The sequence below is a fragment of the Microtus oregoni genome, unplaced genomic scaffold, assembly GCF_018167655.1.
Source record: "Microtus oregoni isolate MIOR12 unplaced genomic scaffold, Mior012 000012F_ref0000307, whole genome shotgun sequence".
NCBI classification, from domain to species: Eukaryota; Metazoa; Chordata; class Mammalia; order Rodentia; family Cricetidae; genus Microtus; species Microtus oregoni.
In genome coordinates this window covers 32,313,760-32,331,657 of record NW_024543071.1, presented here as the reverse complement: position 1 = coordinate 32,331,657, position 17,898 = coordinate 32,313,760, and positions in this window count along the sequence as shown.

The window sequence follows — 17,898 nt, the reverse complement described above, 5'->3', positions numbered from 1 at the left end:
GGAAATATTGTTTCATGGTCCAAACACATTCCAAGAGTAATGCCTTCAAAGATCTACTTCCGTGGAAAATACTCATGAAATCACACACACAAACACACACACACACACACACACACACACACACACACACACACACACACAGCTCTACTTTCACCCAATAGTATGTATAAAGCAGGCTCAATAAAAGAGTTACACAAAATTGCTCTTTTTTCTCTCTTTGTCCTGCGGATGCTATTTTAACACAATTGCCACCAAAATGATCATTGAAGGAAATATTATCAGTTGCATGTGGTCTCTGACAAAATCAATAAGCTTCTTAAAGAGCAGCTCTAGAGAAATAGGTTATGCACATTTTTGCCATGGCAGTTCAATGATGCTTGAAACAAGGTCCCCATATATATTCTCTACACAGGTATGTCTAGGTAGCAGTTAGTGACTCCAGAAGCAGGTTTTTATCAGTGAAGTTTCTGCTATTGTACGTACATCTCAGACTAAGGGGTTAAGACATGCTGCATAAATACATTGATTTGCTTAAAGCACTTAGGCTACAAACAGACTCTCTTCTCTGGGTCCTTCTGCCAATAAAGAAGGGTAAGGACTGAGGAGACAGTCATGCTTTTAGAGAGAGTTTTAAAACTATATCCAAATGTCATAAGTCTCAAAATGAGTTTTAAAAGAAAAAAATCAGAAAAATTACCTCTAAACTTTTCTTCTCTCCATACTTTTCAATGTAGTGTGTCTTTCTAGGAATCTTAACAAAACAGATGTGAGCAAGATTAGAAGTGAGGGATTGTAGTAGGTGGCTGCTTGTTCATTCCGGCCACCCAGAACTAAAATAACAACACAGAAACTGTATTAATTAAATCACTGTTTGGCCCATTTTGTCTAGCTTCTTATTGACTGACTCTTACATATTAATTTAACCCATTTCTATTAATCTGTGTATCACCATATGGCTGTGGCTTACCCGCTAAGGTTCTGTCTGACTCCAGCAGAGCTACATGGCTTCTCTCTGACACCGCCCTTCTTTTTCCCAGCATTCAGTTTAGTTTTTCTGGCCTAGCTCTGTTCTACCCTATCAGGAAAGCCAGTTTTCTTTATTCATTAACCAGTCATATTCACAGCATACAAAGGGGAACCCCACATCAAGGGATTACAAGTTATGGGATTCGTTATACATTCCTCTAGAAATTATTATTATGGTAGCTAACAATTTCCACGGATGCAAAAAGCTAGGTGCTGAGACTTTTTCCAAATTCTCAGTACACATGTGATAGTCAGGACACAAGCACAGGCAGTGTGGTCCCAGGGTCTCTGCTCTAAAGACAAGAGTTGCTTAGCCCAGCCCAGAGGATGCTGTATGTTTGCATTTACACTTGCTTGCCCGCCTCTCTCTCTCCCTGCTGGCCAGACCCTCCTTCAGAGAAGGATACACTTGCCTATGGAACTGCTAACAAATGTCAGGTTCCTATGATGACAAGTACTGGTGTCTGGCGTGTGGCCGGTCCTGGGTGAACACATAGAGGAATGAGTAGATGTGACCATCTCTGAGCAGATCAAACGTTCAGGTGGCCATCTTCGCCACTGAGGCACAGACATTGTTGATACATAAAACAGGACTGGGGAGAAAGAAGCCACCAAGAAACGAAGGTCAGAGAAGGCAGGAACTGGGCTTTACTGATCCGTTCAGCTGATAATCACGCAGCACCTCAATAACTGCTTAATCATTAAGCAATGTAAATGCAAGGCAAAGGCTGTTCTGGAAGAAAATAATTTGGCTAGAAGTCACCAAATAAATGCAGTACCATTGAGTCAATGTACAAAAGGAGGGGGACTCAGAAATGAATCAACTCTGTGGGTTTCAGTTAGGATTGCTTCCAATAGTGCAGACATCCCTTGCTCTGAGTAGGAGGATGTCTTAGTCAATGCTCTATTTCTACGAAGAGATGGTATGAACACAGCAACTCTTACAAAAGAAAGCTTTCACTGGGACTTGCTTACAGTTTCAGAAATATAGTCCATTGTTCTCACGGCAGGGGTGGGAAGTCATAAGACCCTGCTGGTCATGCTAGGATTTTGTCTGGCTGGATCTTGTGCATGTCTCATGCATGCAGTCACAGTCACTGTGAGTTCATGTGTGTCATGGCCTTGCTGAGTCTAGTGTAACGGCATAAACGAATGCAGACAGATTGTAAAAATATATATAGCTTTAATGGCAAAATAGACTTACAGAACCACCGTTCCCGCGGAGACCAGGAAAGCAGAAAAGGGATGGCTGGGAGCACGCTTGCCAAATTTATAGGCCAACATTAGCCTGAGGCGAACACGCCCCCTAAGGGGCGGGACTTATCCCTACATCTCCCCTTTTTGTCTAAATAAGACAGAACTAAACCAAATACAACTATATACAATAACAACAAATAATAAATATAACAAACAATATTGAGAACAAAAGCTTTGCTAAACATTCTATCTCAAGGAGTCCAAATAATGTAGAGAGTAACTACAATTATCTAATCTTCAACTCCGTCAAAGATCTGAGAAGGGAATAAACACTACTCAACAAACGAGATATATCCAAAATGTGCAACAATTGACAGAGACAACTGACTACCTGGGCAATCACTCAAAGTCTCGTTTGCAACGTTGAGTCAACCAATTTTGGCTAAGGCCTAACATAACTGACATACCATTATTAAAGGCAAGGAACGTTTCAAAACTATCTTACCCTGTCTTGGCAGGATATGACAGTCCTGTTTTATCCATTGATGCATGCTCTGTATCTCTGTCAGTGGTTGAGGTATGGGCATTTCTTTGCCCAAAGGCCAGTTCTGCCAAATAGAAAGGCTCCAGATGGAGTGTCTTTGGTGTTCAACATTCTCTCGGGAATAGAGCGGTGTTGCCAGGAGCAATTGTGTCTCACTATCACGAAACTCTGAGTTAGATTAAAGGCCATTTTCTACAGCTCTTTGAAGAGGTCGAAGATTATCTATCTATACTGAGTATAATCTCTATATATCTAGAGAACCTGATTAGTCTAATTATAAATGACAAACTTAGATGACTATTAATCTATATAATTCTCAATATCTATCTAACTTAAAGACTAAGACAATAAACAACTGTGTAACAAATGAGGATAATGACCTCCAAATATAAACACTGTACAAATATACATTGCAATATGGCAAATATATATCAATACACAAACATTATATAAGTATCTTAATCAGAGGTAGAAATGTACACTGCAATATGGTAAATATATACAATATATATATATATATATATCAATACAATATATGTCAATACACAAAAATGTTTTAAACAGACATATAAACATGCATGCATACAATAGTCAATATAATTTAACTTTGTATCAATATACAAGAATCGATAACAATATATTTGTCTAAAAGCAGTAACTCACAATTATAAATCTATTATCCCATCATTCCCTCTTTTTTTTTTCAAAATGGTCCCTGAGCTTATAAAATTCCTCCCCCAACCTCCCAACCCCTAAATGATGTCCCTAAACCCAGGGGTAAACTTTACTGGGAGAGGGGACGTCGTCCTCTAGAATTACTTCCAGCTGTCATGGGGGTGACGTTCTTTCTGGGGGATCCTGTGAAAGTAAAATGATGGTTAAATTTCAAGATCAATGTCTTTTAAAATTGCAAATAGTCTCTGAGTATTTTGTGGAGGTCTGGCCAGAATGTTGTACAAGATGTGCACCATTTCAGCTAACCAAGTTGGGATCGTCTTGTGCAGCTGGTATCCAAAACAGGTCTTGTAGTAGCGCTATCAGTATCATGACGTCATATCAACCAGGTAGAGTTGTTGTTGTGGGGCCCCATCTTCTTCCTGGAAACTTCAAATGTCACTTCAGGAAAAACTCATTGTTCATTATGAAAAACTTAAACATTAATCATATAGACATACATATATATATTCAATGAAAGGCATGATAGATATATTCAATGAAAAGTATGATAGATATGGCAAAAAGCAAAGATGTTTTCTAAACTCATATTTCTTTCTGTACCATATCATGGCTCTTGACATGAGACAGAAACTCCAGAAACTCTGGGTTTTCTCTTACTAACAGGCTTGGAATTGGAGAGGGACTGAGCCAGAGTCCAACTTCAAAACCAGCTCTACGTATTATAAAGAAATGTTTAATAAGACATATATATATTATATTTATATATATTATATAATATATATTATAATATATATTATATATATTATATATTATATATATTAATTTTATATATATAAAATTAATACTTACAAAAATGTGTCCATTAATCAGTAATTAAATATTCAGGGTCCCTTAATTTCTTTGAAGATGAGTATTTTCCTATGGAGATAAGAAAAGAACCCTGCCCCCAACCTATCTGTATTTCTTACCATCAGTATGCTCACCATCCTTGTGAATGAATTGCTATTTATCTTTTCCAAGTGGCTTCTCTTCTTCAAACCGAACCTTTATTAATTTTGACGGTATCCACAATTTTTCCTCACCTGTGGAGATAAGAGCAAAACCCCTTCCCCAATGTAGCACATCTCCTGGCTTCCATTGTGAGGTCAGCACATCCTTGAAATAAACTGGTTGATTTAGTTCAGTAGACTTTTCCATTATCCAATGTCTTTCTGCAGCCATTGTTCCCTTCTCATTAGCGTTGAGAAAATTCAAGGTTAACAAAGCATTATGTAACCTATTTCTGGGGGTGTTTTCCACCCCTTTCTGTTTGTTCAACATATCCTTTATAGTTCTATTTGATCTTTCTATGACTGCTTGACCTGTAGGATTGTATAGTATACCTGTAACATGCTTGATATTGTAATAATCAAAAAAACGTTTCATTTTCCTAGAAACATAAGCAGGACCATTATCCGTCTTTATTTGTGTAGGTATACCCATGATAGCCATGACTTCAAATAAATGAGTGATTACTGAATCAGCTTTTTCTGAACTTAAAGCAGTTGCCCACTGAAAGCCTGAATAAGTGTCAATGGTGTGATGAACATATTTTAATTTGCCAAATTCTGCAAAGTGGAACACGTCCATCTGCCAGATTTCATTCCTTTGGGTGCCCTTTGGATTAGCCCCTCCAGGCAGTGGCGTTTGGTTATAGAAAGAGCAAGTAGGGCATTTCTTTACAATCTCCTTAGCTTGTTGCCATGTAATTGAAAATTCTTTCTTCAAACCTTTGCTATTAACATGATGTTTTTTATGAAATTCAGAGGCTTGTAGCACACTGCCAATCAATAATTGATCAATTTCTGCATTACCTTGTGCTAGAGGACCTGGCAGACCTGTATGGGATCAGATGTGTGTTATGTACATGGGGCAAAGCCTGATCCTGATCAAATCTTGAACCTGGAGAAACAATGAGGTTAGTTCTGTATCATCAGGTATAAATTCAGCAGTTTCAATATGTAAAATAACTCTTTCTGCGTATTTTGAATCTGTAACTATATTAATAGGTTCTTTAAAATCCCTTAGCACCATAAGAATGGCATATAATTCCACCTTCTGGACAGAATTATACAGACTTTGTTCCACCTTACTCAAGTCTTCTGATTTGTAACCTGCCTTCCCTGATTTATTGGCATCAGTATAGAATGTATGGGCTCCAGTTCTTGGAGCATCACGGATGATTCGAGGAAGAATCCACGAAGTTCTCTTTATGAAGTTAAGCCTCTTGCTTTTTGGATAGTTGTTATTAATGTCTCCCAAAAAATTAGCACAAGCTCTTTGCCATGGTTCATTATCTTACCATAATTTCTTTAGTTCATCAGCAGTGAAAGGCACTATAATTTCTGCTGGGTCTATGCCTGCTAGTTGACAAAGTCTCAGCTTGCCTTTTATAATTAACTCAGAGACTTTTTCCACATAAGTTTTCAGTTTCTTACTTGGTTTATGTGGTAAAAAGATCCATTCCAGAATAATATCATCTCTCTGCATTAAAATTCCTGTAGGGGAAATTTTTGATGGTAGTATGACGAGAATACAATCGAGCTCTGGATTCACCCTGTCCACATGTGCCTGTTGTAATTTTTCCTCAATCATTGTCAGTTCCTTTTCTGCTTCAGCTGTTAATTCTCTGGGACTGTTTAAATCTTTACCACCACCCAAGGTTTTGTTCAAATGAATTATTAGATCAGGTGTTATTCCAATAGCTGGTCATAGACTGGAAATGTCTCCTAACAGTCTTTGAAAGTCATTAAGAGTCCGTAGGCGATCTCTCCTAATTTGTGCTTTTTGTGTCTTAATTTTTTGCAAACCTATTTTATAACCTAAATAATTAACAGAATCTCCCTTCTGAATCTTTTCAGGAGCGATTTGCAATCCCCATTTAGGTAAAAGTATCTTTATTTCTTCAAACAGTCTGTTCAAGGTATCCATGTTTGAATCAGATAACAAAATCCATGTAATGGTATACTATAGATTTAAGAAATTCTTGCGTATTATTTGCAATGGTTGGTTCACAAAATATTGGCACAGGGAGGGGCTATTTAACATATCCTGGGGGAGAATGGTCCAGTGGTACCTCCTCGAAGGTTGAGAATTGTTATAAGTAGGCACTGTGAAGGCAAATTTTTCTCTATCTTCTTTTTGCAAAAGTATAGTGAAAAAACAATCCTTTAAATCAATAACTATGAGAGGCCATCCTTTTGGTAATAAAGAGGGCAAAGGAATTCCAGATTGCAGAGGGCCCATAGGTTGAATAACCTTGTTGATGGCCCTGAGATCTGTCACCATTCTCCATTTACCTGATTTTTTCTTAACCACAAATACAGGAGAATTCCAAGGGCTGGTAGATTCTTCTATATGTCCAGCATCTAATTGTTCTTGTACCAGCTGTTCTAAAGCCTGTAACTTTTCCTCAGCTAAAGACCATTGCGTTGTCCATATTGGTTTCTCAGTCAACCATTTTAGAGGCAAGGCTGTTGGTATCTCTGAAGGGACATCAATTGCTTGTTCTTGTACAGCCCGAATGGCCGGTTTTCTCCGTTTGTAATATCTTTTAATATTATTCTCAGAAATATAGGCTCTAGAAGTAGCAGGAATGTTAATTTCGGTATTCCATTGTTGTAATAGGTCACAACCCCATAAATTCACTGCGATATTGGCTACATATGGCTTTAATTTTCCTATTTGTCCCTCTGGCCCTATACATTCAACCCATCTGGTGCTCTGCCTTACTCAAGATAGGGTTCCAATTCTCAGGAGCTGAACATTTACATTCTGAGGAGGCCAATACGGATGCCAAGATTCTGGGGTAATGATACTTACATCAGCACCTGTGTCCAGCAGGCCAGTAATAAAAATGCCATTTACACACACTCTCAGTTTAGGTCTTTGATCATTTATAGAAGTTTGCCAAAACACACTTAACTTATCTTTCTGATCATTATTGCTTGTAACAGTAGGCATGAGGTTTCCTAATTGTCCTGATGAGGCACGTTCTCTGCAGAAACTGGAAATGACTGAACCATGTTTGCCATGGGGGCCTGTGAGGCCCCCCCTCTCATGTTTCCCGTCTGTATCAGGTTGCCTTGTCTATCTCTTGTAGACCTGCATTCATTCGTCCAATGTCTGCCTTTTCCAAATCTTCTACATAAACCTGAAGGCTGAGTCCTCCTATTCCTGTTATTTCTAGAAGATGCATTATTATTATTATTATTATTATTATTTCTGAAAGATGCATTATTATTATTATTATTATTATTGAAAATCCGTTGTCTATAATTCCTTTTCATATGACCCATTTTGCCACAATTAAAACATTTGCTATTCTGGTGTCTCCTTTTACCATTGGAAATTGCTTCTTCTACCCATGCTTCAGTGCCATAATCAAATGTATCAACATTGAGTGTATGTAAGACCCATTCTTCCAAGGGCGCTGATCTGAGCTTTAAAGGGACCAAAATCATTTGCATTCCACATTTGCATTTTCATAGGCCAAAGACTCAATCATTATACGTCTTGCTTCTGGGTCAGATATCCCTATTTGTACAGCCTTAGTTAATCTTTGTTAAAAATCACTAAAGGGTTCTCTCTGACCCTGTTTAATTCTGGCAAATGATTCCATTCTCTGTCCTGGGTCTTGTACCCTGTCCGAAGCCCTTAAGGCTGCTGTAGTACTCATGGAGAGTGTGTTTTCATCCAAATTAGCTTGTTCCTGAGGGTCAGAAAAGAGCCCTTCACCTAGAATTTTATCTAGGGAAATGTCAATTCCCTTCGCTTTTTCCTGCTGTTCTAAGAGTCTAGCCTCTTGCCTGAATAAGCATTTCCATTTCAATTGTGGTCCACTCTCAAGTACCGCAGAGCTCAGCTGGAGCCAGTCCGAGGGGGTTGCTCTGCTTGTCATGGCCCAAGATCTTAGCATCTCTTTAACAAAAGAGGCTTGCATCCCAAAAGTCATGACAGCCTGTTTAATTTCCTTGAGGTCATTCATACGGATAGGCTCCCATGTATCCTCCTTGATGACCCTAGGGTTTCTGGAACCAATCACCATCTCTGTTGTTATTACTGGAAAGGCAGGTAGAGCTGTAGGTAGAGCTTTGTGGAAATTGTCCCGGAGAGATTTACCCACAGATGTAGTTAAAATTTGCCTTTCTACCCTTTGCTCTTCTTCATCAGAATTTAGAAATTCCTGAATCTTTTCAATTCTATTCACCATTGCCTTCTGCAATGTCTGCATCTCCTGTCCAGAATTATGTTCCAAAGCCTTCACTGAGGATTCTAAAGTATGAAGTTTGTCCGTTAGAGATAACATCTCATCTTTGGACATAATTTTTATGGCATAAACCGTGCCTTCTTGTATTGACAATCTTTCTGCCAATCTGTTATAAGCTTTAGACAAAATCCGATTGTCACATTCAGCAGTTTTGATTCTCTCAGTTAATGTTTCATTTCCTACAGAAAGGGACTGAATCTTATGGTCCAAATCAGCTGTTCCCTCTTCCATAGTAATGAATTTCTCCTTAATATCAGCCACTAATGTTTTAGTTCCTACAGAAAGGGACTGAAGCTTACAATTCAGATCAGCTGTTCCCTCTTCCATAGTAATGAATTTCTCCTTAACATCAGTCTGGAGAACTTCAAACTGATTCTCAATTGTTTTTAAGCGTTCAATCTCTGCCTTAAGAATACTGGATTCGTCTCGTAAAGACTTTATCATATTTCTATTATCAAACCATTTAGTGGCAATGAAAACTACGAATCCCAGAAGGATCCATAGATGTGGCGTGATAGACACCTCTTGTAAAATCTCTCACAAAAACTGTTAAATTCTTGAATACTAACATGTTCAGACATTATATTTATAAAAGAAAAAAATTTTTTACCTGCAATGATCGGTTCCTGCCAGTGATGGTCTCTGTGTTTTTGGAGCCTGTCCTGGAACTAGCTCTTGTAGACCAGGCTGGCCTCAAACTCACAGAGATCCGCCTGCCTTTGCCTCCCAAGTGCTGGTATCAAAGGCGTGCGCCACCACTGCCCAGCCAAGTCACTTTGTATCAGACCAAATTTGCCGCTGTGGCAGCTTTTGTTGCGAAACCGCAGGTGCTTGAGCTTCTGCTAATTCAGGCAGTGGGGTTCCGCTGCAAACTTAGCCAAGGCAGGCAGAATGGGCCTGTGTGGCCTAGTATGTCTCAGACTCGGCACTGGGGCCGGAGTCACGAACTGAAAAACAGCACCCAGGAGGGTGCTGTGTTAGCTAGCGGGCTACCTGCTTGAGTCGGGGGCAAAATAGCCCACGTTGGACGCCAAAATGTAACAACGTAAACGAATGCAGACAGATTGTAAAAATATATATAGCTTTAATGGCGAAATAGACTTACAGAACCACCGTTCCCACGGAGACCAGGAAAGCAGAAAAAGGACTGCTGGGAGCATGCTTGTCAAATTTATAGGCCAACATTAGCCCAAGGCGAACACGCGCCCTAAGGGGCGGGACTTATCACTACAAGTCTAGTGAATACTGTTTGACCATATATAGATGTACAGACATATACTCCCCATGACTCTAACAACCCTTTTGTTTCTTTTTCTGGAATTATCCCTGAGCCTTAGAGGAAGAGGATGTCAATATAGATGACAGATTTAGTGATGAACATTTTACAATCTCTTTTCTCTCAGAGAACCAGTTGTAGGTTCCTGTTTTAATTACATCTACTTCAGTAAGAAGTTCCTATGCAGAGGACTGAGAGACACATTAATTAATGGGTATACAGATAAAAGTTTATGGAGCAGTTTAATACTATATCCATGTAGAAGAATCACAGTACTACTGTCTTCCCTAGGTCCTTTTATCTAGCCACAGTTTTGGCCCAGTGAATAGTATCATGCATGATTTCCATCTTAATGCATTAGAAACACAAATGACAGATGAGATAAATCAAGATCAGAAAAGAAATTAATGAAATTAAAATGAAAATAACATTACAAAAAAAAATCAATGAAGGCTTGAAGAGCTGATTCTTTGAAAAGATTAACAAGATTGACAAACCTTTGTCCAAATAGACCAAAAGAGAAGAGCCAAATGAATAAAATTAGAGATTACAAAGGAGATATTGCAACAGATACCAATGAACTCAGATAATCATAACGACATACTTAAAACTGGAAAACCTTAGAAGAAATAGATTAGTTTCTTAGTTCATATGACCTACCAAAATTAAAACATGAAGCTATAAAAAATGAACTTAAACAGATTTCTCAAAGCAACAAGATTGAAAGAGCAATTTTTAAAAACCTCCAACCAGGGGCTGGGAAGTGTTAGCTGTTCCTAGACCCCGTACAGCAGCTAACAACTGCATCTAACTCTATCACCTGGGCTCCATAGGCATAAGATAAGCATGTCATACAATACACACACACACACACACACACACACACACACACACACACATATCAGGCAACCATGCATCCACAAAATAATACTAATGAGCCTCCAAACTGAAAAGAGATAAAAATAAATCCCATGCCCAAGTGGATTTACTACAGAATTCTTCCAGATCTTTAGAGAAGAACTAAAGTCAATGCTTCTCAAATTATTCCATAAAATAGAAAAGGAAACACTGCTTCTAAATTCTTTATAAGATGTTAACATTATTCTAATAACAAAATCAGATAAGGACACAACAAAAAATGAAAATTACAGACCAATTTCCCTGGTGAACATAAATGCAAAAATTCCCAATAAAATAGTTTGTAACCTAAATTCAAACACACATTAAACGGAATGTCCACAAGGATCAAGTTCAGCTTCATCCCAGAGATGCAGGAATGGTTCAACATACATAAATCAATGAATGTAACCCATAGGATAAATGAACAAAGGACAGAAATTTTGTGATCATCTCATTATACGAAACTCAATATCCCTTTGTTGTAAAAGTCCTAGAGAATATAGTATTACAGAGGATTATTTGTCAACACAACAAAGGCAATATACATGAAGTCCATGGCAATCAACATCCTAAGTGGAGAAAAAAGTTATTTATACTAAAATAAGGAACAAGACAAGGCTGTCTTCATTATTGCTAATTACATCACTTTAAGTCTTAGCTAGAGCAATATGTCAAGATATGGAGATAACAGAAATAAAAAAGGAAAAAGAAGTTGAAGTGTCTTTATTCACAAATGATATGATTCTCAACATAAAAGACCCCAAAGACTCCACCAGAAAAACATCTACATCTGATAAATGCACAAAATAGCAGGACAAAACTAATACACAAAGATCAGTAACTTTCCTATATACTATTAATAAATATAACAGAAAAAAATTTGGGGAACAACACCATTCACAATATAGAGATACACAAACACACACACGCACACACAGAGGCTCATTTGTGTGTGTGTGTGTGTGTGTGTGTATGTGTGTGTGTGTGTGTATGAATAACCAAGGAGGTAAAAGACTTGTGAAATCAAAACCTTAGGACAAAAAAATTGAAGAGGGTATCAGGATATCAGAATCTCAAAAGACCTTCCACATTCATGAATTTGTAATATTAATATCATGAAAATAGCCATCCTACCAAAAGCAATCTATATGATCAATGTTATAATAGAAATTTCAACATAATTCTTCACAAAAATCTAAAAACAATGTCGAAATTTATATGAAAACACAAATGACCCAAGACAGAAAAAAAAAAAGACCTACTGAAAACTAACCAATAGGACCATGTGATACCCTAAAGAGTCTGTAAAGGATGCTATCACTCAAATGAAGAGGCAGCATTCATCACGGGAGAATGTTTTCACCATCTATACATCTGAAGGGTTAGTTACTAAGACATACAAAGAACTCAAAGGAAAAAAAAAACATGCACCAAGAAAACATTACAAGCAAACTCTGGGGCATGGAACTAAACAAAAAGTTCTTGATGTTCTCAAAGTAGTAAATAAAATGTTTGAGAGATGGCTTTCAAATATTTCAAATGTTCAAAATATTTATGCATCAGAGAAATGCAAATCTACGTTGAGATTTCATTTTACCAATGACAATGGATGCTGGCATGGGTGTGGCAAAAGGAGGTCACTTATTCACTGTTGGTGGGAGTGCAAATTGGTACTGCCACTCTGACAATCGGCTGAAGTTTCTTCCAAAAGGTAGAAATAGATACAGCATATGATCTGACACTTCCGGGAGTATCCCCAGGGGACTTTCCTTCCTACTACAGAGATGTCTGTTTGTACATTTGCATCACTGCCGTCATCAAAATAGCCAAGAAATGGAAACAGCCTAGATGTCCATCAGCTGATGACTAGATCATGAAAGGGTGGCACTTACGTACAATGGAATACTATTCAGTGGTAAGGGAATCATTTCTTTAAGAAAAACCTACAGTGTGGGAAGAAAATAACCGAGGGAAGTCATCAGGAGATTGCAACCAGAAGTGATGTCAATCATTCTATAGGCAGAAAGGATTATTCTGGAGGTTTTAGTATCTGTAGAGTGATGGAAAAGAGTATTATAGAGTATTATATCAAATGTTAACCGGGATTGAATCTAGTCGCTGTGTATTGGGCATTATGTTTACTCACCTTTTAATACATCTCTATATTTAAAAACCTTTCATATCTAAGCACACAGCTGCAGTACCAGCTAGGTGATTGACAGAAGACCAGAAGAAGACTAGGCTAACAGATCTGGAAGAGAACAGGAAGCCCAGAAACACGCCCACATTGCTGGAGCCAGCTGACTTCGCAAAGGAGCACAGGCAACATGATGACAAATGGTGCGAGACCCGTGGAGTGTTTCCATGAAAAAAAAAAACCTAGAAAGACCTTAAACCTTTTTCAAAACTTGAAATAGATCACTGGATTAATGCAAAATGTAAAACTCCATAGAGTATGAAATCTGGGTCTCTTTGAGTTTTGAGGATGACCTGTTAGTTGAAGCCACAAATACATGAAAGAACCGATAACATGGACGTTGTTGAAATTAAATATTTTTTTCCTTTAAGAGGGCAAAACATAAGCCACAGTTAGGGACCTAATAACATCAAAGCAGAAGTCTGAAAAGGGACCGTTATTCAAAATACATACCACCCAAAAATCAGAAAATTCAAAAATAAGAAATCAAGTTTGAAGTTAAGCAGAAGACTTTAACAGGCGATGCATGAAGAATATACTGAGGGCAAGCATATGAAAAGCTGTTTAGTGGACTGAGGAGATTGCTCAGTGGCTAAGATTAAGGGTACATGCTATTCTTTTTTTTAATTTATTTATTTATTAAAGATTTCTGTCTCTTCCCCGCCACCGCCTCCCATTTCCCTCCCCCTCAGCCCGAAAAGCAATCAGGGTTCCCTGTCCTGTGGGAAGTCCAAGGAACCCCCAGGTACATGCTATTCTTGCAGAAGACCTAGGTTTGGTTACCAGAATCCTCATGGTAGCTCACAACCATCTATAACTTCAATCCCAGGCGATCTGATACCCGCCATGATCTCCTCAGCTACCAGGTACACATATGATGTACATATACATATTGGCAAAACACATACACATATCATAAGAAATAAGGAAAGAAAGGAGGGAGGGAAGCAGGAAGGAAAGAAGGAAGGAAGGAAGGAAGGAAGGAAGGAAAGAAGGAAGGAAGACTATTTAATCCATGTAAAAAAAAAAGAGAGACTCCAAATGCAAGCAGATATGCTACTCTCTACTTACTAGAAGCATCAAAAGCCAAAATCCTGACACAATTAAACCTAGTGAGGAGAACTCACACTCACACTCATTGGTGAGCAAAAGGGGGAAAGGTCCACGACTCTGGAAGGCAGTTTGAAGACTCTCACAAAACTGGTCACACCTTATAGCATCATCCAGTAAGAGCCTCCCCAAGGCTTTTCCAACAGAGTTGAAAACTTATCTGTACCCAATATCTTCACCAGATGATAACAGATACTTTAATTATCATTGCTCTAATGTGGAAGCAGGTGAGGTGTCCTTCAGTATGTGGACAATCTGTGGTTTCTAAGACAATGGCAATGAAAACCTTCAACACTAAAAAGAAATGAGCCCTGGTCAGTAAAATGGCTCAGCAGGTACAAGTGCTTGCCACACAGGCCTGATGACCTGAGATCCATCGCTGTGGCCCCGCTGTGGGAGGAGAGAGCTGACTCCTTAAAGTTGTCTTTGATCTCTGTACATTTGTTGTACATGTCCCTATACCACCTATGTTAATAAGAATAACCAGTAGAATGAATTAAAGAAATAAAATGGTGGCCGCTGGAGAGATTTCTCAGTGCCTAAGAGCATTTGATGCTCTTTGCAAAAAATCTGGTTCAATTACTAGCACCCACACAGTGGCACTCAATCTTCCCTAACTCTAGATCCAATGTATCCAATGTCCTATTCTGATCTCTGTGAGCAGCAGGCATAAACATGGTGCATATATACACATGCAAGAAAAACACTTATACACATAAAATAAACAAATAAATAAATATAAAAAGAAATTAACCCTCAAGACATGCACTAAATTCAAATACATATTATTAAATGAAATAGCTCAACTCTCAAAAAGAAAGCTCGTAACATATTATTTCAACTATACAGCATTGTGAAAAAGGCAAAGTTTGATGACTGTGTAGTATGCATGCATGTGTGCATATATAGTAATATGCATATATACATATACACATATATGTTGTTGAACTAGAGAAAAGGGAGGTGAAAAGGTGAGTCAGTAGAACAAAGAAAATGTTTCGGGAGAAAATTCTCTCTGCGTGATTCTATATTGGCAGGTCCACACCATTACACTTTTGTGCAAACTTACAGACTGTTCCCCACAGAGGAGGTGCCCTAGTGAAAACTATCAACTTTGGGTGATGATGTGTCAATGCAGGTCCATCAGCTGTAATAAAGGCACCCCTCTGGCAGGGATGTTGGTAATTGGGGAATCTGTACACGTGCAATGATAGGAAATACATGAGAAACTTCGGTTTCTTCCAATCAGCTTTGCTATAAACCTAAAATTGCTGTAAAAATAGCCGAATGTAACAAAAGTCAGCAGGCCAAAGGACGTTCCATGCACAAAACAAGGGCAAAGACGAGCCACTGCTGCTAAGGACTAGAAAACAACAGAGTCCTGAAATGCGACGATATGATTAGTGCAATCACTAGGTCGAAAATACGCAAGGAAGCAAGACCACCAAATGCTAAGGAAGAAAGTTATCAGAATACGAACAACGGAGTTGGTCTCATTAAAGTGAGATTTTAAAATGCTAAGTATAGAAAAAAAACTACAGAGGCAGGAACCAGATTTCCCATTAAGAAAGAAGATTTTGCAAAGCTGAGAATACAGTTCTCAATTTAATACCGAACGCAAGAGCATGATGGGAAAGGGATTCCAACATCTGAGGAAAAGAAGCCAGAATTCTATAATCAGAAAAGACAGGAATGAATTTGAGGGGAAAATAAGACTGTTTTGTCATTCGAGGCTCGGATAATTTGCCTCACAGGTATTTAGCACAAGACATAAAGGAAGCAAGAACTGAAGAAAGCAAGCTCAAAAGAAATGAAAGACAAGCGAGAGATCTTAGCATTGAGACATCATCCCTTGGCTGGCAAGGTTTACAGATGGAAATTCACATCTTGGTCCTGTTTTGAGTGAGTTCAGGAACTTACAAACCACAACAATGACCAGCATAGCAAGGTATTCCCAAGAGTGCAATAGTGGCATTTACACATTGGAGGCCACCAACAGCTGTCTAATCAGACTTAAGGTCTGCTCAGTAGGAGGGAATTTATGCCTAGCCAGCTATTGATAGCTAGTGAAGGAATAAACCCTAGAAGAGAACCTATTACCGTACCTTCCTGAACCAGAACAATTCCCAATTTCATTCTAAATACAATATTCACATATAAGTGTCTCTTTCACCTCAACAAAAAAGTTTTTTTGTAGCATATGGAGATCATCACAGAAATTCACAAAGAGGTCAGAATGCAGAGAATACCTGACCACAGGGGCCTATTCCTAATTGATACATCTATACTCCAACCCCTATAATCATGCCCTTGAGAGGGGGAGCATGGAAGGAGATGAGGGAAATGATGTAAATAAAAAACCGATGAATGAAATTCTAAAAATAATAAAATCAAACTAAAATGATATAGCTTCTGATAGTATTTTTAAATTTAATTTTGTTTGATCAAGGATAGTAAAGCATATTATTGTTTTGATGGGTTATTTTTATATTTGGCATAATTGCCATTTATCTTTTTTTTTATCATGGTGCCCTTTAGTATAGCATGATTAAACACAGGCTTTATTTCACTATCTGAAACAATTCATGGTAATATTAAAAATATATCCACAAATAAGTAAAAAGCAAGATCTGTTCAAAAAATTCAAGTTTGAACACAAACTCCATAGATTTAATGACATTAAAACCATGAATTTTTGCTGTAACAGTGGGATGTGGACTATCATTTACTTTTAGTCTGGTTTCATTATTATTATTTGGTTTTCCGAGATAGGGTTTTTTTGTAGCTTTGGAGCCAGTCCTGGAACTAGATCTTGTAGACCAGGATGACCTCGAACTCACAGAGATCTGCCTGCCTTTGCCTCCCAAGTGCTGGGATTAAAGTCATGAGCCACTACTGCCCAGCACTAATTTCATTATTGAAACATGTTATTTTGCTTTGAACTTATTTCTGATGAACAGGGGGAAGGAAAACAGGATGAAGAAATAGAGAAATCTATTTGGTAATACTGGTGAATTGCTCATTTTTGTTGCCACTCAATTTAATTTAGGCATGCTAAAAAAAATTCTCTACATTAAATGTACTATTTTCTGTAAAATATAAAAGTAGATTTATTTCCTCAGGCAAAAATAAAATAAAATGTCTAAATTCAATAACCAAGTACGTGATTTGAAATCACAGTAGACGAAGAAGTTTGCAGCTCAGGCATTAGACAAAGTGAAGGGTTTTATGATCAGAGAGCTTGGAAGGCAGTTCACTTTTTCAGATTTTATATGAAATGGACATATTGTAAAGTGAACTTACAAAAGAGAACATGAAGTGTTCATTTAAAAATATTTTCTCTTTTTTTCTATTTTTCATCCCAGGAAGTCTCAACACACTAGCAGGTGTATTTTACATAAATGACCAAAATATAACAATACAAGTACATCTCACATCTTGATCTCCATCTGCTTCCCTATTAGAAGCATTAAACATTCTAGTGACAGATAGTCCTTCCATGAATTATTCCTTCAGATGGCCTCGGTGTGTGGCATATTCCTGGGAACCCGCCACAACTTCAAGTCAAATCGACTTCTTTAGATCTGGCGCTGGGACGTTGGTGTTTTCCCAACATTCGCCTGCTTTGTGTGCTGCCGGCTGACGACGAAATTCACCTGACT